General features: G+C 44.8%; 4 non-coding genes across 4 annotated transcripts; 3 read left to right on the top strand and 1 right to left on the bottom strand.

The window, feature by feature from the left end:
- The first annotated feature begins 8,980 nt into the window (after window positions 1-8,980).
- TRNAQ-UUG (transfer RNA glutamine (anticodon UUG)) lies at window positions 8,981-9,052 on the top strand. The gene has a single exon. It is a non-coding gene; the product is annotated as a tRNA-Gln (tRNA).
- A 2,310-nt stretch (window positions 9,053-11,362) lies between these two features.
- TRNAQ-CUG (transfer RNA glutamine (anticodon CUG)) lies at window positions 11,363-11,434 on the bottom strand. The gene has a single exon. It is a non-coding gene; the product is annotated as a tRNA-Gln (tRNA).
- A 208-nt stretch (window positions 11,435-11,642) lies between these two features.
- Window positions 11,643-11,714, top strand: TRNAA-UGC (transfer RNA alanine (anticodon UGC)). The gene has a single exon. It is a non-coding gene; the product is annotated as a tRNA-Ala (tRNA).
- Window positions 11,715-13,635: 1,921 nt separating this feature from the next.
- Window positions 13,636-13,709, top strand: TRNAI-AAU (transfer RNA isoleucine (anticodon AAU)). Its single transcript has one exon. It is a non-coding gene; the product is annotated as a tRNA-Ile (tRNA).
- Window positions 13,710-23,818: the final 10,109 nt, after the last annotated feature.

Raw genomic sequence — 23,818 nt, 5'->3', positions numbered from 1 at the left:
GCTGCTGGTCCTTGGGTCTGGCTGCTAGGGTCTGGCTGCTGGAGCTGGGCTGCTGGTCCTGGGGTCTGGCTGCTGGGGCCAAGGGTCTGGCTGCTAGGGTCTGGTTGCTGGAGCTGGGCTGCTGGTCCTAAGGTCTGGTTGCTGGGTCCAAGGGTCTGGCTGCTAGGGTCTGGCTGCTGGAGCTGGGCTGCTGGTCTTGGGGTCTGGCTGCTGGGTCCTGGGGTCTGGCTGCTGGGTCCTGGGGTCCAGCTGCTGGGGCTAGAGGTCCAGCTGCTGGTCCTGGGGTCTGGCTGCTGGGACCTGTGTTTCTGGCTGCTGGGGCCAAGGGTCTGGCTGCTGGTCCTGTAACCTGGGGTCTGGCTGCAATGGGGCTGGTGAGGCATCCCAGTCAGTGAATTCAGTACAGACCCCCCCTCCCGCAGTACAGACTCCTCTCCCACACTCCCGCATTACAGACCCCTCTCCCGCAGTGCAGACCCCTCTCCCGCAGTGCAGACCCCCCTCCTGCAGTACAGACCCCCCTCCCGCAGTGGAGACCCTTCTCCCGCAGTGCAGACCCCCCTCCTGCAGTACAGACCCCCCTCCCTCAGTGCAGACTCCTCTCCCTCAGTGCAGACCCCTCTCCCTCAGTGCAGACCCCTCTCCCTCAGTGCAGACCCCCCTCCCGCAGTACAGACCCCCTCCCGCAGTATAGACACCTCCCCCTCAGTACAGACCCCTCTCAGTATAGACCTCCCCCTCGGTATAGACCCCCCCAGTGCAGCCACCCCACCACCAACATAGACCCCCCTAAGTGCAGACCCCCTCCCTCCATCAGCATAGACCCCCCTAAGTGCAGACCCCCCCTCCATCAGCATAGACCCCCCTAAGTACAGACCCCCCCTCCATCAGCATAGACCCCCCCTAAGTGCAGACCCCTCCTCCATCAGCATAGACCCCCCTAAGTGCAGACCCCCTTCATCAGCATAGACCCCCTCAGCATATACACCCCCCTCCATCAGTATAGACCCCCCCAGTGCAGATCCTCCTCCCTCAGAATAGACCCCCCTAAGTGCAGACTCCCCACTCCATCAGCATAAACCCCCTCAGTGCAGACCCCCCCCCCCCACTTGTGCTAGTAGTCCCTCCTCCCATAGCGCCCCCAGCATTTGTCCAGGTACAAAGAAATGCGCGCTTACCAGAGGCAAGCAGTAATAAGCTTGCAGCTATATACCCAGCCAGGGCCTTTACAAGGAATGTCAGAAAACACACTGCCAGGGGACACTGATCCGGGATCGGTATAGATGTAATGGATAGATGGGGCCCTCCGGTGTCATGACATCAGGGCATGAAATAAAGAAGGCTATCCATAGTGTAATAACATAATATATGTTTAATTAAAAAAGGAGTAACACTTACAAAATAGAAGGTAAAAGCAAGCTTGGCAGTGTGTTTTCTGACATTCCTTGTAAAGGCCCTGGCTGGGTATACAGCCGCAAGCTTATTACTGCTTGCCTCTGGTAAGCTGCATTTCTTTTGGTGTCTCACAATCACTGGTGATGGAAGATTGCACGTTTCCAATTTGAGCTCACCTCACAAAAAAACTTTTTGCATTTTGGACTATTATGCTTTTTAATGCTTACTAAATCAATTTTTGTTAACATTTTCTTTCCATTATTATTTTATATTTATTTTTGCACGGTTTACACTGTTATCACATCAATGTGATATTGTTTCACATTTTTTAGCGCAGCTATTAATTATTTAGTTCACTGGGTATATGATTGTATTTCATATATTAGCTGCTGCTTTTTTGTCCATTTTTTTATTTTTGTTATAGTAGGAGCGCGGTATATTTCTTTTTTCCTACAAATACAGTACACTGTTCAGACCTCAGAAGAGCGTGGGATATGCACAGGAGCGTATCCCTACACGGACTCCCTCATTCATCCATCCTGTGTACAGTAGTGTGGGAGGAGCTGTAGTGCAGAGGGCTGGAGGGGCAGGGTACCGATCTGAGCCGAGAGCCAGGGGAAACATTTCGGGGAGGGAGAGACACAGGTCAGTGGGGTGTGCGGCTCATGCAATGCCGCTGCCCACAGGTGTCACACGGATGCAGCCCGCACCCCCGCCCCTTCATCAAAACACCACTGCCTCCGCCCACCCCCCTCCTTCCCTGATGAATTGACCAGATGAAAAAAGTACCCGTGCCCATGTAGCAGCCATAGCAGATTGGGGACAGCAGTATGGGCTGTCCCCCCTCTGCCTCAACACGCAGCACCTTACATCTGCCTGTCACTCAGCCACAGACAGAGTGGCCGTACTCCATTCGGCCGTTCGGGCTGCTCTGTCTGTCTGTGGCTGAGTGACAGGCACAGCCGGGAGATCGCCCTGCACTCACGGGAGCCGCGAGCCCGCAGCCAAATGTGGGAGGCTCCCGCGGCTCGCGGGAGACTTGAGATGTTTGCTCCCATCTTTCTGAGATAAAAAAGGACACCATCCAGCGCAATATATTTAGGTAACAGGCATACCCCTGTCATAATTCTAAAGAAAAAATTTGCGCTAGGTGTGCAAACAACCTGTCATGTCCTCAGTTATGCATACAGTGCCTTGAAAAAGTATTTATACCCCTTGAAATTTTCCACATTTTGTCATGTTACAACCAAAAACGTAAATGTATTTTATTGGGAAATTATGTGATAGGCCAACACAAAGTGGCACATACAGTGAAGTGGAAGAAAGATGATAAATGGTTTTCAACATTTTTTACAAATAAATATCTGAAAAGTGTGGCGTGCATTTATATTCAGCCCCCCTGAGTCAATACTTTGTAGAACCACATTTCGCTGCAATTACAGCTGCAAGTGTTTTTGGGTATGTCTCTACCAGCTTTGCACATCTAGGGAGAGAAATAATTTTATTGTTAATGTAAGTAGGTAAACACATACACAGATACAGTGCATACCTGGTGTCCCCAAATCTGTGTATCCTATCAGCAAATATACCTCCAGTACTCTAACGGAGAACTGGCATACTAAAACTAGCAAACAAAAAGAGACATCCATCAACCCAGAGAGAGCCACAACCGGTGTGTGCATGTCAGCCCAGCAAGCAGAGGAAATCTTTCATATATATTTCCTACCCCATGGTCACCTATCGGTGCATGGTTCCATTAAGTCACCAATAATCTGTTGAGTACAAGCTGTGGAGGGGCCACCCGCGGGGACTCCAACCATTCCTGCCATATTTTGGTGGATTTGTTCGGGACCTTCCTGTGCTGAAATGTGCGTTTCTCTCTAATAAGTATCCTGTTAACCTCCTGAACCCATTGTTAGGATGTGGGGGCATGAGGGGAGATCCAATACTTCGCAATTAATTTCCTGGCCAAATATAGCAGCCACATTATCGCTTTGTATGTATGGGGGGGGGGGTATAGGTCCTCCTCAAGTCCGCCCAATAGGCAAGTGAATGATTCAAGTTGCAGTTGAGTAGTATAGATAGGTTTAATGATGTCCAGTACTGCCTGCCAGTATCTGACCAGTTTGGGACATCGCCGTAGCATATGAATTAATGTTTCTTGATGTAAATGACATTTTGGGCATAAAGGGGATTCTCTTCTACCCCACCTGTGCAGTTGTAGCAGTGTCCTATAGGAGTGATGCAAAATAAACATGTATGTCAGCTTTTTGGCAGTTGACACAGAGACCAGGGGACCAGCCATCAGTATTTGATCCCATCTATCTCCATCTTTTGGGCCTACATCAGCCTTCCATTTTTCCCTACAGGGCACTAGATCAGGAGCTTGAATATGGGTAAGTAGATAGGCATAGATGTGAGAGATAATACCTTTCTTGTCCGTAGCAGTAAATATGAACGTAAAAAAAGTCTGAGTCATCTAGTCTCAAGTTTGAGCCCCTATCCTGTGCTCTAATAGCACATGCCGTAGTTGTAAGAACATAAAGTATCAGCAAGCCAGGGAGGAAAACTCCCCCCCCCCCTGTAGCTGATCAAAAGACTTCAGTGACATTCCATCATACAATTGTACAAATATTTGACTCCAGCTCCCCCCCCCCACGCGGCCTGGTTGGGAATTTTGTTTAATTCAGGATAGGATTTGTTATTCCATATGGGAGTGGACTCCAAAAAGCCTCCTAAACCCAGTCTAGTTTTCACTTCCGCCCAAAGTTTTAGGATCAACCTTGTTGTGGGACAGTGAGGTGTCAGATCTGGGAGACCCTGCTCAAACTGGGACATTGCAGAATAATCTACCATTGAAGGGATCACCAAGGTCCTAGAGGGATCTAGTGTATTTGGCAGATTCCAACCAGTAAGGTGCTGTAATTGGGCAGCCAAAAAATAGGTAAGGGCATGCGGTACTACTAATCTGCCCTGGTCTTTAGGGTACTGGAGAGTGGTCAGTTTAACCCTAGCCACTCCATTTTTCCACAGCGATACTCTGTATAATGAATCCACCCGTTGAAACCAGTAGCGTGGTATCCACATAGGAGCATTATGCAGGATATAGAGCAACTGGGGAGTCCAGACCATCTTTATCAGATTAGCCCAACCTGTCACTGAAAGAGGCAGTTTACACCAGCTGCCCAGAATATGTTTGAATTTCGCTAAAATGGGCTTAAGGTTCAGGGATAAATAATCAGTCACATTGGCAGTCACCATTATGTCTAAATACTAGGGCTGTTATTGATTCAAATTTTCGTGTTCGATTAATCGTTTTTTTTTTAATGGATTAAACTGACTAATTTCGATGAATTATAACGCACATACAGATCCAGCTACTTTTCGCTGATTTAGCACCGTTGTTATGGCAGCGGCCGAAGCCGGACATAGCGGGGCATGGCTAAGACGTCACACGTCATAATCTCAGCCTCACCGTGCCCATAATCGCAGCCTCACCATGCCCATAATTGCAACCTCACTGTGCCCATTATCGCAGCTTCACCGTGCCCATAATCGCAGCCTCACCATGCCCATAATCGCAGCCTCACTAAGCCCATAATCGCAGCCTCACCATTCCCATAATTGCAACCTCACCGTGCCCATAATGCAGTCTCAACGTGCCCATAATGCAGCCTCACTGTAGTCAGTGCCTGTGCCTGGATTACACAGTCTGTGGGCATCTCCCGCTGTGTGTCTCGGGGCTGAGTGTGAAAACTTTGGATGCGCTGTGAGAAAAGTCCCGCCCTCCTCCTAGATCAGCTCATGTGATAGACAGAACACTGCGTCTATCACACGAGTTGATCTAGGAGGAGAGCGGGACTTTTCTCACAGCGCATCCAAAGTTTTCACACTCAGCTCAGAGACACACAGCAAGAGATGCCTGCAGACTGTGTATGACATATAGTGGAGGAGGAGGGAGTGGAGTGCTGCGCTGCAGCCACAGCTTGGCCCAAGGGCAGGCAGCCTACTGATCAAAAAAATTTTAATCGATCAAAAAAATTAAAGATTAGTCGAGGAATTAATCTTTAATTTCCACAGCCCTACTAAATACTTGAATGAATGTACTATCTCCACCTGTGCTGCTATTGCAGGCAGGGGCGTTGGCAGAGGGACTAACAATAGAAGATTTGTGTCAGTTTCTAGCAAATCCAGACAGCTGTCCAAATTGTTCAATAAGACATATTACTGTTTCCAGAGAGCCGGCAGTGTCCCCTAAGTATATCAGGGTGTCGTCGGCATAGAGTGAGAGCTTATCCTCCCTCCCACCCCGCTGAAACCCAACAACCTCAGGGGATGCCCTCACTCTCGCCACCAGAGGCTCTAGCGCCAAGGCGAAAAGTAATGGCGAGACCTGTGTCTCATCCCCCTATGTAAAAGGAAGGGGTCAGACAGGACCCCATTGATCCTAATCCGTGCCTCAGTAGCAGAGTACAGCAACCGCGTCCATTTAACTGATTCAGCCCCAAAAGATTTTACCCCCTTCCTGACCAGAGCACTTTTTGCGATTCGGCACTGCGTTGCTTTAACTGACAATTGCGTGGTCGTGCAACGTTGCACTCAAACAAAATTGACATCCTTTTTTTTCCCACAAATAGAGCGTTCTTTTGTTGGTATTTGATCACCTCTGTGGTTTTTATTTTTTGCGCTATAAACAAAAAAAGAGCCCCAATTTTGAAAAAAATGCAATACTTTTTACTTTTTGCTATAATAAATATACCCCAAAAATATATAAAAAAAACTATTTTTTTCCTCAGTTTAGGCAGATATGTATTCTTCTACATATTTTTGGTAAAAAAAATCACAATAAGCGTATATTGATTGGTTTCGCAAAAGTTCTAGCGTCTACAAAATAGGGGACAGTTTTATGGCATTTTTATTATTATTTTCTTTTTACTAGTAATGGTGGCGATCTGCGATTTTTATCAGGACTGCGACATTATGGAGGACAATTTTGACACATTTCTGGGACCACTGCCATTTATACAGCGATCAGTGCTATAAAAATGCATTGATTACTGTAAAAATGTCACTAGCAGGGAAGGAGTTAACACTAGGGGGCGATCAAGGGCTTAATTGTGTTCCCTAGTGTGTGTTCTAACTGAAGGGGGGAGGGGACTATGTAGGGGAGATGACAGATCGCTGTTCATACTCTGTATGAACAGACGATCTGTCTCTTCTCCCCTCAGAGAACCGGAAACTCCGTGGGCGAGCAGGGGGAGCGTGTGGCTCCGGCGGCGCATGCACGCCCCTGGTGGCCACAGGGCGAAGCGACGTTACATAGCGTCGTTTCGCCCAGCTGTGCCATTCTGCCCCAGTACAACTGTGACGGCTGGTTGGCAAGTGGTTAAAGTGGAGGGCCACCCTGAAAAAAAAAATTCACCAAAAATCCTAAAAAAAAAACATTTGAGAAAAAAAAAAATTAAAACTTACCTAAACCTTTGTTGCTAGGCAGTCTTCCTAATCTGCCTCTTCTTTTTCCACGGCGTGTTCTTCCCCTCGATGAGCAGCTCCGTTGTCTTCTGAGAACTGTGTGTGTTCCCAGAACACCATGGGGCCATTCACAGATCGCAGTAGGAAACTGACAGTGAAGCCGCAAGGCTCCACTGCCTGTTTCCCTTACCTAGGATCGCGGGCACCCAGGACAGGTAAGTACTTATTTAAAGTCAGCAGCTACAGTGTTTGTAGCTGCTGACTTTAAATTTTTTTTTAAGGCCGGAATCCCGCTTTAAGAAAAGTCTCTCCCAACTGGAATTTCTGCATGACAACCCACAGGTATCTCCACTCAACGCTGTCAAAAGCCTTGGCAGCGTCGAGGGAGAATATCGCCCTATTACCAGGATTATCCACAGGCAGGGCAGCCATCAGAAATTTTGGTGCCCCTTATATAGCTTTAGGACTGGCCCCCCGTGTCTGACCACCAACATTCCCCAGGCTCCACCCACTACCCCTGTTCCACCAAATCCACTGTGAATGGAGAGGAATACAATTTACAGCTTACCAATACTTAGATGTGGTGGCTGCTTTTGTATTTTTTTTTAGGCTTTTTATTTTCTGTTTTCCCCGGGTGTTCTGGTCTGTAACACAACTCCTCTATTAGAGTGCCCCCACTCTGGATGAAGGAGCAACAGAGACACCTTTGGACAGCAGTCTGAGGGGCAGGGAGTTGGGGGGTGTTATATGTACTAGCAGATTTAGGCTAACTAAACAAATTGTAGCCATTCTCCAGCTCACACTTTATAATCATTTATAGTAAACATTTTTTATCCCTTTTGGGATAAAGGTGTTTTATGAATAAATTGAAACTGATCAAGTAAGCACCTCTGCACTCCCTGCACCTCTTTTCCACCACTGCTTACCTCTGCACTCCCTGCTCCTCTTTTCCACCACTGCTTACCTCTGCAATCCCTGCACCTCTTTTCCACCACTGCTTACCTCTGCACTCCCTGCTCCTCTTTTCCACCACTGCTTACCTCTGCACTCCCTGCTCCTCTTTTCCACCACTGCTTACCTCTGCACTCCCTGCTCCTCTTTTCCACCACTGCTTACCTCTGCACTCCCTGCTCCTCTTTTCCACCACTGCTTACCTCTGCACTCCCTGCACCTCTTTTCCACCACTGCTCACCTCTGCACTCCCTGCTCCTCTTTTCCACCACTGCTCACCTCTGCACTCCCTGCTCCTCTTTTCCACCACTTCTCACCTCTGCACTCCCTGCTTCTCTTTTCCACCACTACTCACCTCTGCACTCCCTGCTCCTCTTTTCCACCACTGCTCACCTCTGCACTCCCCACACCTCTCTTCTGCCAGTGCACTTCCCAACCACTGCCCTAGATAATTTTATATGGATAATACAGTTTAGCTAATACATACAAGTAATAGTAGGAAAGGCATTCATTATTTCTTTACATACGTCTATGAAAACCGTTACTGAACTAAAAATGTAAACTGTTTGTACCACTTTTCATCAGTGCAATGAGAAGCATCCTCAATTGTATCCTGGCTGACTAAAGTATGATAAATGAATGAAGTGGAAAACCTGATGGCAGCAGATAGAGACGTGTGGGACGCATTTAAAAAAAATAATAGTTTAATTGGCATGATTTCTCCTGCTCAGCCAAATATACAGCCCTGATGTTTTCTGTTAGACATGTGCATCCCGCTGGCCTTTGTAGGATTTGCTCAGTTAATATATGAATAAGATGTGATTTTATTTTCTCGAGCATAGCTTTGTACCCAGGTACTTGTTTTTCATAAAAAATAATTTACAAAAAAAAAACAGTAAACTATACCAGTTTACTATTGTTGACTGACATAAACTGATTGTGATGATTGATTTTTTTCATGCTAGTGTACAGTGCTTATCTCCTGATTCTTTATTTTGTAACTTTTGATGCCAAAATAAAATAAAGATACATTTTTCATTTGTCTCTATGGTTTTTCTCATTCCAGTTTTGATACAAAATCACAGAAAGCTGCTAAATATATAGGTAGAATCTTCCCAATTGTGCTACATTTGAAGTGCTTCCAGGAAGTGTAACAAATAGAGGTTCCATGGTGTAATGGTTAGCACTCTGGACTTTGAATCCAGCGATCCGAGTTCGAATCTCGGTGGGACCTAACTATTATGTTACAAGGATTATCTAAATAATTAATTCAAAAACACAGATTATTATTAACCCAGTGCTTTTCTGATAAGTAAATACTAGTATCATGATGGTGTTTTTTCTTCAGTTTAAATAGGATCGTGGTTAACTATGACAGAGATTAAAACAGATTGGAGTCCACATGTGTGCAATATATCTATGCGGTACAATGCATTGCGGTAGGACAGGCTCAGTCATTTGAATGGGCACCTACCGCACAAAAAAAGAAGCACATGACATACTTTAAAAATCGCACTGCACCAAAACACATGGTACTCAGTCACCTACAGGATATTTATTGTGGAAGAGACGTGCAATGCAATAAGATCCAGCTGCCTGCTCGCAGCATTCTCCAGCATGTAAACTAAGCTGCGCATGCGCAGGTCAGCCAACAGCGCCTGCCACAGCCCGTGTGTGCTGGGATGACTGTTTCCTATGCATGTGCAGGAGTGACCTCACCCCGTGCCTACCAATAAAGGTGGCCAAAGACTGGCACCTAGGAGAACATGCCATCACTGGCAAGGGACGGCGGTGCTGGGACAAGGTCATCTAGAGCCCAGGGCGAAGTTGCCAAACTGCCCCCCCTCCCAGATGTATGAGCATTATGTATCAACAAAAATTTCCCCACAAAAACATTGAGCACCAATCTGCATGCTTGCCCCCTAAGCATAATTTTCCCCTCCTCCCAGTACAAATCCACCTCACTGCTGAAATCTCCCTTCTCAGCACCCATCCCCCAAGTCTTTGCCCCCCCCCCATCCCCCAAATCCCCTCGCTCAAAAGCCACCCCTCCCTCTAAAATAATCCTCTTCTACTCCTAGTACACATCACCCCTGCCCCCCCAGCACAAATTCCCCCCAAATCCCCCCTCTCAGCACAAGTCTTTGTCCCCCCAATCCCCCAAATCCCCCCAGTTTAAATGCCCCAAAAAATCCTCTACCTCTATAATTTCTACACCTAGTACACCCCCCCCAGCAAAAATTCCCCCCAAATCCCTCCTCCTAGCACAAATCTTCTTTCCCCATCCCCTTCCCAACACAACAGTGGTGCGCCGCCCCCTAATCCATGCGCCCTGGCCCCTAATCTACATGCAGGGCGCCTGACGCATGGATTTCAATAGGATTTTTTTTTTCTTTGAAGCGTGTGAGGCTCTTATTAACATAAAAAAAAGGGTTGGCTCGGGGGCTGTCGGAATTTCCGCCCACAAATGTTTGAGAGCAGGTTCTCAAATTTTCCGACAACTTCGCTTGTTGTCGGAAATTCCGATCGTGTGTACACAAGTCTGTCGCACAAGAGCTCACACATGCTCGGAATCAAGCAGGAGGAGCCGCACTGGCTATTGAACTTCCTTTTTCTCGGCTCGTTGTACGTCACCGCGCTCTCACGTTCGGAATTTCCGACAACATTTGTGTGACCGTGTGTATGCAAGACAAGTTGGAGCCAACATCCTTCGGAAAAAAAATCCACGGTTTTGTTGACGGAAAATCCGATCGTGTGTATGGGGCATAAGGGTCCCAGCACTGAACCTTGGGGTACACCACTGATAACCTTAGACCATTCAGAGTAAGAATCATTAACCACTACTCTCTGAATTCTGTCTTTTAGCCAGTTCTTTTAGTTCTTCTTTATGGCTGCATTCACACTTGGTGTTTCTGGAACACGCAACAAAGCACGCAGAAAATGCATGTTGTGCCACACATTTCAGAAACGTGCCGCAAACACGTGGCACGCTTATAGTGCCAGAAATTGTTAATTGCACCCCAAGTACAGGTAGTAGGTGTCCATTTGCCGTGCGTTTTGTCACACTGTAAACATGCTACAAACATGGCGCTACACTCTGGTGTGACATCATGGCACGCCTGCAAAAAAAGGATGCAAGTTTTTGTGCGCTATAGGAATCTACACGATTGTGCTTGTGGTCCTGCATTACACATATGTATATGGAGTATAATATGGTATAATAGGGTTCTGTCCTCTGTTTATACCACAATCCCCGCATTCAGTGTACAGTCTCACATGCACTTTATATGAGATTCTAATGACTTCTTTTAAGTTTTTTTTTTTTTTTTTTACATTTACATGCCTTTGCATGCATTCCTGTGAGTTTATGTGTGAAAAATGCAGCATGCTGTGCTTTTTTTCAAACGCACATGAAAACTTAGCAGCAGAGTAAGCTATAAATAGTCAGTTGTATCTGGTGTAAATGAGCCCAAAGAAAACAAAAACAATTCCTTTCCCCGGGACATCACCACTTTAGGAACCTTTGATTTATGTAGAAAAGGGAAGGTCCCACCGAGATTTGAACTCGGATCGCTGGATTCAGAGTCCAGAGTGCTAACCATTACACCATGGAACCTTATAAAGGTACTTATGGATGTATTTTTTTTTTCAACAGAATTTGAGTCGAATTCCAACTTCCAAACATTTTTGCATAATAGTACAATAATAAGTTACAATTGAATTAATATAATGAACCAATTGTGTGTACATTGTAGGTATATCCAGTTGTGTGCACACTGTAGGTAAAGCCTACAAAAGCGAGCAGCCAGCCATCTAACACAGAAGGGGATGTAGCTCAGTGGTAGAGCGCATGCTTTGCATGTATGAGGCCCCGGGTTCAATCCCCGGCATCTCCACTTTTTGTTTTTTTTCTTTCTTTATGCCGTGCTGTTATTGGATTGATATGTAGAAGAAGGAACGACACAACATTAAATATTAAGCAATTACATCTTATGTGAATTAATGTTATCCTGATTTTTCTATGATTAAATGGCAGAAAGTTATGGTTCTCTTTCCTTCACAGCCCTCTGCATAGCCACAAACAGTGGAGATCAGTGTGCATGGTGGGGATCAGTGTGCATGGCAAGGAATCAGTGTGCATGGCAGGAGATCAGTGTGCAGGGAATCAGTGCGCATGGCAGGAGATCAGTGCGCACGGCAGGGGATCGGTGCGCACGGCAGGGGATCGGTGCGCACGGCAGGGGATCGGTGCGCACGGCAGGGGATCGGTGCGCAGGGCAGGAGATCGGTGCGCATTGCAGGGGATCGGTGCGCAGGGCAGGAGATCGGTGCGCAGGGCAGGAGATCGGTGCGCACGGCAGGGGATCGGTGCGCACGGCAGGGGATCGGTGCGCACGGCAGGGGATCGGTGCGCAGGGCAGGGGATCGGTGCGCAGGGCAGGAGATCGGTGCGCAGGGCAGGAGATCGGTGCGCAGGGCATGGAATCAGTGCGCAGGGCAGGAGATCAGTGCGCAGGGCAGGAGATCAGTGCGCATTGCAGGGGATCAGTGCAAAAGGCAGGAGATCAGTGCACAGGGCATGGAATCAGTGCGCAGGGCAGGAGATCAGTGCGTAGGGCAGGAGATCAGTGCGCATGGCAGATCAGTGCGCAGGGCAGGGGATCAGTGTGCACTTTTTGTTTTTTTTCTTTCTTTATGCCGTGCTGTTATTGGATTGATATGTAGAAGAAGGAACGACACAACATTAAATATTAAGCAATTACATCTTATGTGAATTAATGTTATCCTGATTTTTCTATGATTAAATGGCAGAAAGTTATGGTTCTCTTTCCTTCACAGCCCTCTGCATAGCCACAAACAGTGGAGATCAGTGTGCATGGTGGGGATCAGTGCGCATGGCAAGGAATCAGTGTGCATGGCAGGAGATCAGTGTGCAGGGAATCAGTGCGCATGGCAGGAGATCAGTGCGCACGGCAGGGGATCGGTGCGCACGGCAGGGGATCGGTGCGCACGGCAGGGGATCGGTGCGCAGGGCAGGGGATCGGTGCGCAGGGCAGGAGATCGGTGCGCATTGCAGGGGATCGGTGCGCAGGGCAGGAGATCGGTGCGCAGGGCAGGAGATCGGTGCGCACGGCAGGGGATCGGTGCGCACGGCAGGGGATCGGTGCGCACGGCAGGGGATCGGTGCGCAGGGCAGGGGATCGGTGCGCAGGGCAGGAGATCGGTGCGCAGGGCAGGAGATCGGTGCGCAGGGCATGGAATCAGTGCGCAGGGCAGGAGATCAGTGCGCAGGGCAGGAGATCAGTGCGCATTGCAGGGGATCAGTGCAAAAGGCAGGAGATCAGTGCACAGGGCATGGAATCAGTGCGCAGGGCAGGAGATCAGTGCGTAGGGCAGGAGATCAGTGCGCATGGCAGATCAGTGCGCAGGGCAGGGGATCAGTGTGCAGGAGATCAGTGCGCAGGGCAGGGGATCAGTGATCTGTGCTGAGCTGATTTATATTCAAAGGTCAAATAAAAATTACTAGCAAAAGAGATGGGACTGATCAATAAAATATCCACCATATCCCTCCCTTACCGACAAAAATACCCAGTGTGCATTGTGGTCAGAGCTCTGCTTGGAGATAATGGTACTGCTGTCAGGACTTCTTTTTCTCTATTATTATATAGGATCAAATAACTAACAAATATGAACTATAATATGTGTTCCAATAATATTCTGAATACTTGTAATAACAAATATACAATGTATAATGCAACTAGGAAGCATTTTGTAGATATCTATAGTCATCATTCTCAAGTTCCACATTCATGAAATGGCCGGTTAGCTCAGTTGGTTAGAGCGTGGTGCTAATAACGCCAAGGTCGCGGGTTCGATCCCCGTACGGGCCATTACTTTTTCTTTCCACAGTTATTTATTTTTGTTAGACAGATGGCCAGCTATGAACCGTGGAAAGACGACCACAATGCTGCTTGTAAATTTTCTTCAAAGTGTTTTTTTTTTTCACTGCCTAAAGAAGAATGAAAATGTTAGCATTTATTACTGCTGCTTGCAAGGGTGAAGTCAGTCCTATCAGCAGTATGTAATGTGTAAAATCATTGGAGTTTATATCGTATGTTATATGCGCCAGTTTACATACAAGTATGCAGCTCAAGAGGAGTGATATGGCTGCTTGTACTAGATCAGTCTGGTGCCTAAGGAGCTGGTGTGTTTGGAAGGAGAAGGTGCCAATGACAGACTCCATATATCCTCCTTACAGATTTAAAGTATAACTAAAGGCAAAACTTTTTTTTTTTTTTTTAAAGTTTTAGATAGCGTGGAGAGGGATTAGAATCTGTGCCCCCAACCGGGCCAATAGCCAAAATGAGGCGCGGCCGGCTAGTTCTGGGAAGGTGTCCAGGGACGTCCTCCTGAACTCACACTTCCAGTGCGCACTCAGAAGTGTCTGTGCTTGCCGGGATCACCGAACCCAGCGCAGCATGGATCGCGGTACAGGGCCAGTGATCATGTGGTAAACCATCACTTCGGAGCGATCACTTGTACTTGTCAACAAACCGGCGCTTGTCCGGTTCAGCTCTCCGCTCTCCTCGCATTGATCGGTACAGTGTGCGAGGAGAGGAAGGAGCAGGTGCAGCAGCATGAGTGGGCCCACAGCACTGATCTGTGCCCATTCAGCCTCATTCATGCCTCCTTTATGCCAATTCAGTCTCATCCATGCCTCATTTATGCCCAGCCATGCCTCATTCATGCTCATCCATGCCTCATTTATGCCCAGCCATGCCTCATTCATGCTCATCCATGTCTCATTTATGCCCAGCCATGCCTCATTCATGCTCATCCATGCCTCATTTATGCCCAGTCAAGCCTCATTCATGCCCAGCCATGCCTCATTCATGCTTATCCATGCCACATCAGTGCTCATCGCTACCCATCCGTGCCACATACATGCTACATCAGTACTCATCCATGCCAAGTCAGTGCTAACCTGTGCCACATCAGTACTCATCTGTGCCTCATCCATACCACGTGTAAAAAAAAAAAAAAAAATACGTTTTCATTTTCTTTATACATTTTCTAAAAACTTTGAAAAAAAAGTGGAAGGTTCCCCACGGGGCTTTTTAGCAGCAAATAGGAGTCAAATATTTAGTAAAAATCACAGATTTTTTATTTCAAAAAATGGTTGGACACAAAATATATATGAAAAATTAATTAAAATATGAGCTCTGGTATACACAAGGCGAGACAAATTAGGCTAGGAAAGGTTATACATCAAGGGTGATACATTGTTACACTTGGAATTTCACCATCCGATGTATGGAAATGCCCCAATGCATTTCGACCTCAAAGGTTATGGTCTTCTTCAGGGGGTTCTTACATTTCTATAAATACATCAAGACAGATTTCAGTATTCTAATTGTCATATAATTTGATATCCAATACAGTCTCATTTATTACATATACATTGTCTCGTGTTTGATTTATGTAATCACAGTGTAATTACCCTTTCCGCTAGGGAGACTCGCTTAACCAGACTTCTTTAACCCTTTCATGACTAAGCCTATTTTTGACATTTGGTGTTTACAAGTTAAAATCCGTATTTTTTTGCTCGAAAATTACTTAGAGCCCCCAAACATTATATATATATATATATTTTTAGCAGAGAATCTAGAGAATAAAATGGAGATTGTTGCAATATTTTATGTCACACGGTATTTGTGCAGCGGTGTTTTAAACACAACTTTTTGGGAAAAGGGACACTTTCATGAATTTAAAAATAACAAACAGTAAAGTTAGCCCAATTTTTTTGTATAATGTGAAAGATGATGTTACACTGAGTAAATAGATACCAAACATGTCACGCTTTATAATTGCACGCACTCGTGGAATGGCGACAAACTACGTTACCTAAAAATCTCCATAGGCAACGTTCAAAATTTTTTTTACGGTTACCAGGTTAAAGTTACAGAGGAGGTCTAGTGCTAGAATTATTGCTCTCGCTCTGACGATCGCGGCGATACCTCACATGTGTAATTTGAACAACATTTACATATCCGGGCGCGACTTCTGTATGCGTTTTCTTTGCTGCACGAGCTCGCAGCGATGGGGGCGCTTTAAAAAATGTTTTTTTCTTATTTATTTTATTTATTTAAATATTAATAAATTGTTTTTTAAAAAAAGAAAAAAAAATTTTGATCACTTTTATTGGTGTCACAAGGAATGTAAACATCCCTTGTGACAGTAATAGGTGGTGACGGGTACTCTCATGGAGGGATCGGGGGTCTAAAAGACCCCCGATCCCTCCTTTGTACTTCAAAGTATTCAGAACGCAGTTTTCGGCGATTCTGAATACTGTATATTTTTTTTAAACTGGCCCCATTGGCAGCCGAGTAAACGGGAAGTAACGTCATGATGTTGTTTCCGTGTTTACAATTAGGAGGCTGGAACGAAGCCACTTATGGCTTCATTCCAGACTGTCACTAGCCGCCGGAGGCGGCGGATTGTTGATCGGGCCCCCCGGTGGAACGGGAGGCCCGGCAAGAGCGCCTGGAGGGGGGCGTCCCCTCCCGCTCCTCTTGTATAACAGCCGAGCGGCTTCTAGCCGCATCGGTTGTTATCGCTGGAAAGCCGATCGCCGGCTCTAAAAAACAGTACCGGGATGATGCCTGCAGATGCGGACATCATCCCGGTATAACCCCCGAAAGCCAAGTACGCACCTCTGTGTACACATGGCGGCAAGGGGTTAAAACTAGATAATCCCCTCAAGTGCGATCTCAGACCCACCGAGAGCCTGTCCACACCCTCAACCCAAGGGGGCGACCCCGATCTGTGAGGCTTACAAGTGGTCACATGTTTAACGGCCCAACGGGGAATCAAATGAACTTGAAAACTGTAATTGTACATAATCAGCATACCAAAGAGGTAAGGGTAGTTTTTTAAGACATTGTGAGAGAGGGATAATCTTAATGAAAGGAGTCGCCCTCCGTGCGCTTCCGGGGTTGTTTCAATGTTAACTTAGTATATAATCTAGGTTTTTTCTCCATAGAGGGGTTGGAAAGTTTATATCCAATCCATATATAAGAGAAACCATGTCACCAAGTCACGCCGTACATGGAGTATCATTTTCTATTTAATTGCGATGGTAAATTGTGCGTTCTCCTCACAATCATCTTAGTATTTGGAATACAACAGATGATCTGGGTATGTTATAAACAGTAAAGAGTGACACAATGATATTGTGTCAGCAAGGTGAAGAGAGGAAATAAGTGCATGTGTGTGTATCATTGCAGCTTATGGCGGCCGAATGAATATAATCCATTTGAAAAGATGCATGTCATAAAGAAGAGTGTATATGGAAAACATATGTGTGTTAAATCAAATATGTGTTAAGGGTGTGCACGTAAGCAGTTCATGCCCAAACCACAAAACGGACAAACAAAAGTGGAAAATAGAAATAAATAAAATAAACATGTTAAAGGGTGACAAAAACTTTCAAGTGTATTGTATTCAATAAGGTTTACAATGAATGAAACAAAATACGTAGTGTGATACTAATGCATCCAAACCAAAAGAGCGAGAGGATGCCAGGTGAAAGTGAATATTACAAGGAGTGCTAAGGAGTGACCATGTTTCGCATAAACAAACAGTAAAAAAAGATTAAAAATAAAATAATAATTAATACCTTATTGCGTTGTTGAAGTAATTGTGTGTTCAGAACAGAAGAGTATGAATACTGCATCTGTGTTGAAGAGATTTGTAATGGACTAGTCAGTAATAGATTTTTTCAGTAATGAAACCCAGCAGCACACTGATGTCCATTCTTACCCATCCATCTTTCAAAGCATATATGTGTGTCTACACCCCTAAGCCCCGGTTCACACAGGGGCGGCACAACTTGCAGGTCGCCTCACCGAGGTGACCTGCACACGACTTCCACGGCGACTTGCAAAACGACTTCTGTATAGAAGTCTATGCAAGTCGCCTCAAGTCGCCCCCAAAGTAGTACAGGAACCTTTTTCTAAGTCGGAGCGACTTGCGTCGCTCCTATTAGAACGGTTCCATAGTACAGAACGGGAGGCGGCTTGTCAGGCGGCTAGGTCGCCTGACAAGTTGCCCCTGTGTGAACCGGCACTTAGTGAAAATGTCCAAATTGGGACCAATTAGCCATTTTCCCTCCCCGGTGTCATGTGACTCGTTAGTGTTACAAGGTCTCAGCTGTGAATGGGGAGCAGGTGTGTTAAATTTGGTGTTATCGCTCTCACTCTCTCATACTGTTCACTGGAAGTTCAACATGTCAATTCATGGCAAAGAAGTCTCTGAGGATCTGAAAAAAATAATTGTTGCTTTACATAAAGATGGGCTAGGCTATAAGAAGATTGCCAAGACCCTGAAACTGAGCTGCAGCACGATGGTCAAAACCATACAGTGGTTTAACAGGACAGGTTCCACTCAGGACAGGCCTCGCCATGGTCGACCAAAGAAGTTGAGTACACATGCTCAGCATCATATGCAGAGCTTGTCTTTGGGAAATAGACGTATGAGTGCTGCCAGAATTGCTGCAGAGGATAAAAGGGTGGGGGGTCAGCCTGTCAGTGCTCAGACCATATGCTGCACACTGCATCAAATTGGTCTGCATGGCTGTCATCCCAGAAGGAAGCCTCTTCTAAAGATGATGCACAAGAAAGCCCACAAACAGTTTGCTGGAGACAAGCAGACTAAGAACATGGATTACTGGAACCATGTCCTGTGGTCTGATGAGACCAAGATAAACTTATTTGGTTCAGATGGTGCCAAGCGTGTGTGGCAGCCAGGTGAGGAGTACAAAGACAAGTGTGTCTTGCCTATAGACAAGCATGGTGGTGGGAGTGTCAAGGTCTAGGGCTGCATGAGTGCTGCCGGCACTGGGGTGCTACAGTTCATTGAGGGAACCATGCATGGCAACATCTACTGTGACATACTGAAGAAAAGCATGATCCCCTCTCTTCAGAGACTGGGCTGCAGGGCAATATTCCAACATGATAACGACCCCAAACGCACCTCCAAGATGACCACTGCCTTGCTAAAGAAGCTGAGGGTAAAGGTGATGGACTGGCCAAGCATATCTCCAGACCTAAACCCTATTGAGCATCTGTGGGGCATCCTCAAAGGAGGGTGGAGGAGCACAAGGTCTCTAACATCTACCAGCTCCATGATGTCATGGAGTGGAAGAGGACTCCAGTGGCAACCTGTGAAGCTCTGGTGAACTCCATGCCCAAGAGGGTTAAGGCAGTGCTGGAAAATAATGGTAGCCACACAAAATATTGACACTTTGGGCCCCAATTTGGACATTTGGTGTACTCACTTTTGTTGCCAGCGGTTTAGACATAAATGGCTGCGTGTTGAGTTATTTTGAGGGGACAGCAAATTTACACTGTTATACAAGCTGTACACTCACTACTTTACATTGTAGCAAAGTGTCATTTCTTCAGTGTTGTCACATGAAAAGATATAATAAAATATTTACAAAAATGTGAGGGGTGTACTCACTTTTGTGACATACTGTACCTTAAAGGGGTTGTAAAGGTAATTTTTTTTTTTTTTTTAAATAACAAACATATCATACTTACCTTCACTGTGCAGCTCGTTCTGCACAGAGTGGCCCCGAACCTGGTCTTCTGGGGTCCCTCGGCGGCTGTTTCAGCTCCTCCCCGCAAGCATTTACCACCTTAATGCGAGCTCCCTCGCATGGTGGTGAGTGCTTGCGGGCGCGCTCCCGTGATACAGCCGGCGGCTATAGCCGCTCGCTGTATCACTCGGCCCCGCCCCCCGGCGCGCCGCGTCATCGGATGTGATTGACAGCAGCGCGAGCCAATGGCTGCGCTGCTTTCAATCCATCCACTGCAGCCAATCAGCGACCAGGCTGAGCTGCAATGAGGACGAGCAGCGAAGATTCGAGGCGTCAGGTAAGTAGAACGGGGGGGCTGGGGGCGGCGGTACTGTCAAAAGTTTTTTCACCTTAATGCATAGAATGCATTAAGGTGAAAAAATTTTTATCTTTACAACCCCTTTAAAGTGGAAATAAACCCTCCTATGCTTTGCAGATAAAGAAGCTGCTATCTTAACCTCTGTTTGATTTGTGGTTGCCATGGTGCTTCACATGTGATCAGTTATGACACCAGCCATTTGATGGCATGACAGTTAAGAGGACAAGTAAAGCCTTGTACACACGAACAGATTTTTGGACAGGCTGACCCCCCTATCCCTTCAACCTCTGCAGCAATGCTGGCAGCACTCATACATCTATTTCCCAAAGACAACCTCTGGATATGACGCTGAGCACGTGCACTCAACTTCTTTGGTCAACCATGGTGAGGCCTGTTCTGAGTGGAACCTGTCCTGTTAAACCACTGTATGGTCTTGGCCACTGTGATGCAGCCCAGTTTTAGGGTCTTGGCAATCTGCTTATAGCCTATGCCATCTTTGTGTAAAGCAACAATTCTTTTTTTTTAGATCCTCAGAGAGTTCTTTGCCATGAGGTGCCATGTTGAACTTCCAGTGGCCAGTATGAGAGAATGAGAGCAATAACACCAAATTTAACGCACCTGCTCCCCATCCACACTTGAGACATTCACAGCTGAGACCTTGTAACACTAACGAGTCACATGACACCGGTGAGGTGAAATGGCTAATTGGGCCCAATTTGGACATTTTCACTTAGGGTGTACTCACTTTTGTTGCCAGTGGTTTAGACAATAAAGGCTGTATGTTGAGTTATTTTGAGGGGACAGCAAATTTACACTGTTATACAAGCTGTACACTCACTACTTTACATTGTAGCAAAGTGTCATTTCTTTAGTGTTGTCACATGAAAAGATATAATAAAATATTTACAAAAATGTGAGGGGTGTAACTCACTTTTGTGAGATACTGTATATTACTTTAACTTTTTCAAAATTGATTTACCATTAATTTTTTTGATATGTTCAAGTTTTCATAATGCTAGCAATTTTAAATATTTTTTCTTGTCAAAAGAAGTTTATTGAGTATACAATGTTATAAAGATACATAAAGTAAGTTTACAAGGATCTATAAAGTAAGCTCATTGTTTTACAGTAGGGTTTATATAGGTAAATATCATGAAATTTCAAATATTAAACATTGGGTTCACGTAAACCTAAATTAAAGATATATATAATTTCCTTAGTTACTTTTGTAGGTATTTAAATGATTTATACCTACTATACATATTGTTTACAAGTAGAGTGTATATAGGTCAAATAAATTCTGATAATGAGCTTTAATCGTAAGGTGGAGAAAAGGAAAGAGAAAGAAGAAAAAGGGTTGAAAGGTAGAGGTATGGTCCACAAGGTTGTCCCGCTCGTCAGTTTATTATTCTTTTTAGTTCTCTTTGAAGCCTTAGAATGGGTGTCTCTGTAAGTCATTTAATCTGTTACCATGGCAACATGACAGAGTCATTGAAGTTTGACAGGAACTGTTGTTTTATCCAAGGATGCCAAAGTTTTTCAAATTTTGGAATTTGATTTTGATCGATGGCTACCATCTTAGCATGGGACATTGTATTATTCATTCTGTGAATTGTTTCTGCTAGTACCAATGTAGGAGATTTCCATGCCTTGGCCACTGTTTGTTTTGCAGCCGTTATTAGTTGGATCATTAGTTTGAATTGAGAGAGTGTTAACCATTCCGGTTTTAGATTAAGTAAAGTTAAATATGGATCTGGTTGTATTATTTTTTTAAATATTTTAGATGCAATCACGAAGACTTCCTTTCAGAAGGTTTGGATTACTGGGCACGTCCACCATATGTGTAAATATGTGCCTATTTCTGGGCATCCTCGAAAACAAAGAGCTGAGGTATTAGGTGAATATTTTGCCACTCTAGCGGGTACAAGGTACCAGCGAGTTAGGACTTTATAATTTGTCTCCAGTGCTAAGATGTTGGGTGAAGATGACTTAGATGTGAGCCATATGTTAGACCAGTCCGTGTCTTCTAAAGTTTGTCCCAGGTCCTCCTCCCACCTCTGAACGTAAGAGGGTCTATTAAGATTTGCTACTCCATATAATTGATTATAAAGTGATGAAATTGTACCTTTAGCAAATGGATCTTTTGTACAGATTGATTCAAAAATGGATAATTGGGATAATGGTGTATCCCCCTTTAGGAATGGTGTATAGAAATTTTTGATTTGGAGATATCTAAATATCTCAGAGTTTGGTAGATCATATTTTTCTCTAAGCGATGGGAATGAAAGGAATGATTTAGATGCTATGAAGTCATTTAGTGTCTGAATGCCTGATGTTGTCCAAGCTTTAAAAGAATTTGGGTAGATCCATGCCGGATAAAAGGCCGGATTTCTGATAAAAGAAAGGAGAGAATTGTGTGGAGATAGTAACTGATATTTGGTTTTTAGTTTATCCCAGAGAGATAAGAAGTGTTTAGTTATGGGATTATGAATTTTAAAGCGGTCTTTAGGATCAAGCCATAATAAATTTGATATTAATAGAGGGTCATTTTCTGAAGCCTCTATAAATACCCATAATGGGATTTCCTGTTTTGCATGGTATTTGGACAGACTGGCCAAATGTGCTGCTCTGTAGTAGTTAGTAAAATTAGGGTATCCCAGGCCTCCTTTATTTTTGGGAAGATGTAGTGTGTGTATAGGTATACGTGGTTTAGAAGAGCCCCATATAAACAAAGTTGCTCTTTTTTGTACTATTCTCAAAAAATAGGAAGGAATTGGAATAGGGAGGACTCTGAATAGATAAAGCAATTTGGGTAGAATAGTCATTTTGATTGCATTAATCTTCCCCATCCAGGATAAAGGAAGTTGCGACCATTGTTTTATTAGATTTGTGATCTGTCTTAATACAGGAGGATAATTGGTTGAGAATAAGTCAGAATGAGATGCTGTTAAATGAATTCCAAGATATGGGATTGATTTTTCTGCCCATGTGAATGGGAGTGCAGCCCTAGCCGGGATCAATTCCATGTTTGTGAGTGAAATATTAAGCACTAGGCATTTCTTAGGATTAATCATAAGGCCGGATAGGGCTGCAAATCCATCAAGAGCTGGTATTAAGTTAGGACCAGAGACCTGTGGTGATGATAGAAAAAGTAATATATCGTCTGCAAATATACATAATTTGTGTGTAATACCTCCTACTTCAATGCCAGTTATAGTTTGGTTTGTTCTGATGTATTGGGCCATGGGTTCGAGTATAAGGGCAAATAATAAGGGAGATAATGGGCAACCCTGTCGGGTACCTCTTTCGATATTAAAGGCTTCAGATTTGTATCCAGCATATTTTATATAGGCTTTGGGTTTATTATATAATGCCTTGATCCATGTTAAAAAGTGGGGTCCAAAACCCCATTTTTGTAATGAATATTGCATATATTGCCAGGATACTGTGTCAAATGCCCTCTTAATATCGAGAGATAGAAAACATAAAGGGATTTTCCGTTTTTTAGCAATATGTGCCAATAACACTGCCCTGCGTATATTATCGCCTGCCTGTCTATTTGGCATGAAGCCTACTTGATCTCTATGTATTAATTTTCCTATAATGCTATTGAGGCGTTTTGCTATTATTTTTGCTAATAATTTAATATCGAGGTTTAACAGAGAGATAGGCCGATAATTCACACAGGAAGTATCATCAGAAAGGGGTTTTGGGATCATACAAACAATTGCCATTAGTGTTTCTTGCCGAAAAGAATGTCCATCTAGAAGTTTGTTAAAAGTTTTAGTGAGAATGGGAGAGAGTATTTCTGAGAATGTTTTATAGTATAAAGCCGAGTAGCCGTCTGGGCCTGGTCTTTTGTTAAGTTTTAGGTCTTTTATGGCGTTAGCAACTTCATCTATAGTTATAGGCTCATCCAAACTGCTTTTTTGATTCTGAGATAACTCAGGTAAGGTTATTTTTGAGAAGAAGGATTCAGCCTCTGTAGGATTAAATTCATTGTTTGTCTTGTATAAAGTTGCGAGATGTGAGTGAAATTT

This window comes from Aquarana catesbeiana, linkage group LG11 (assembly GCF_042186555.1).
Source record: "Aquarana catesbeiana isolate 2022-GZ linkage group LG11, ASM4218655v1, whole genome shotgun sequence".
Classification (NCBI taxonomy): domain Eukaryota; kingdom Metazoa; phylum Chordata; class Amphibia; order Anura; family Ranidae; genus Aquarana; species Aquarana catesbeiana.
The sequence above is the reverse complement of the archived record's forward strand: the minus strand, read 5'-3'. Positions and strand labels throughout refer to the sequence as shown.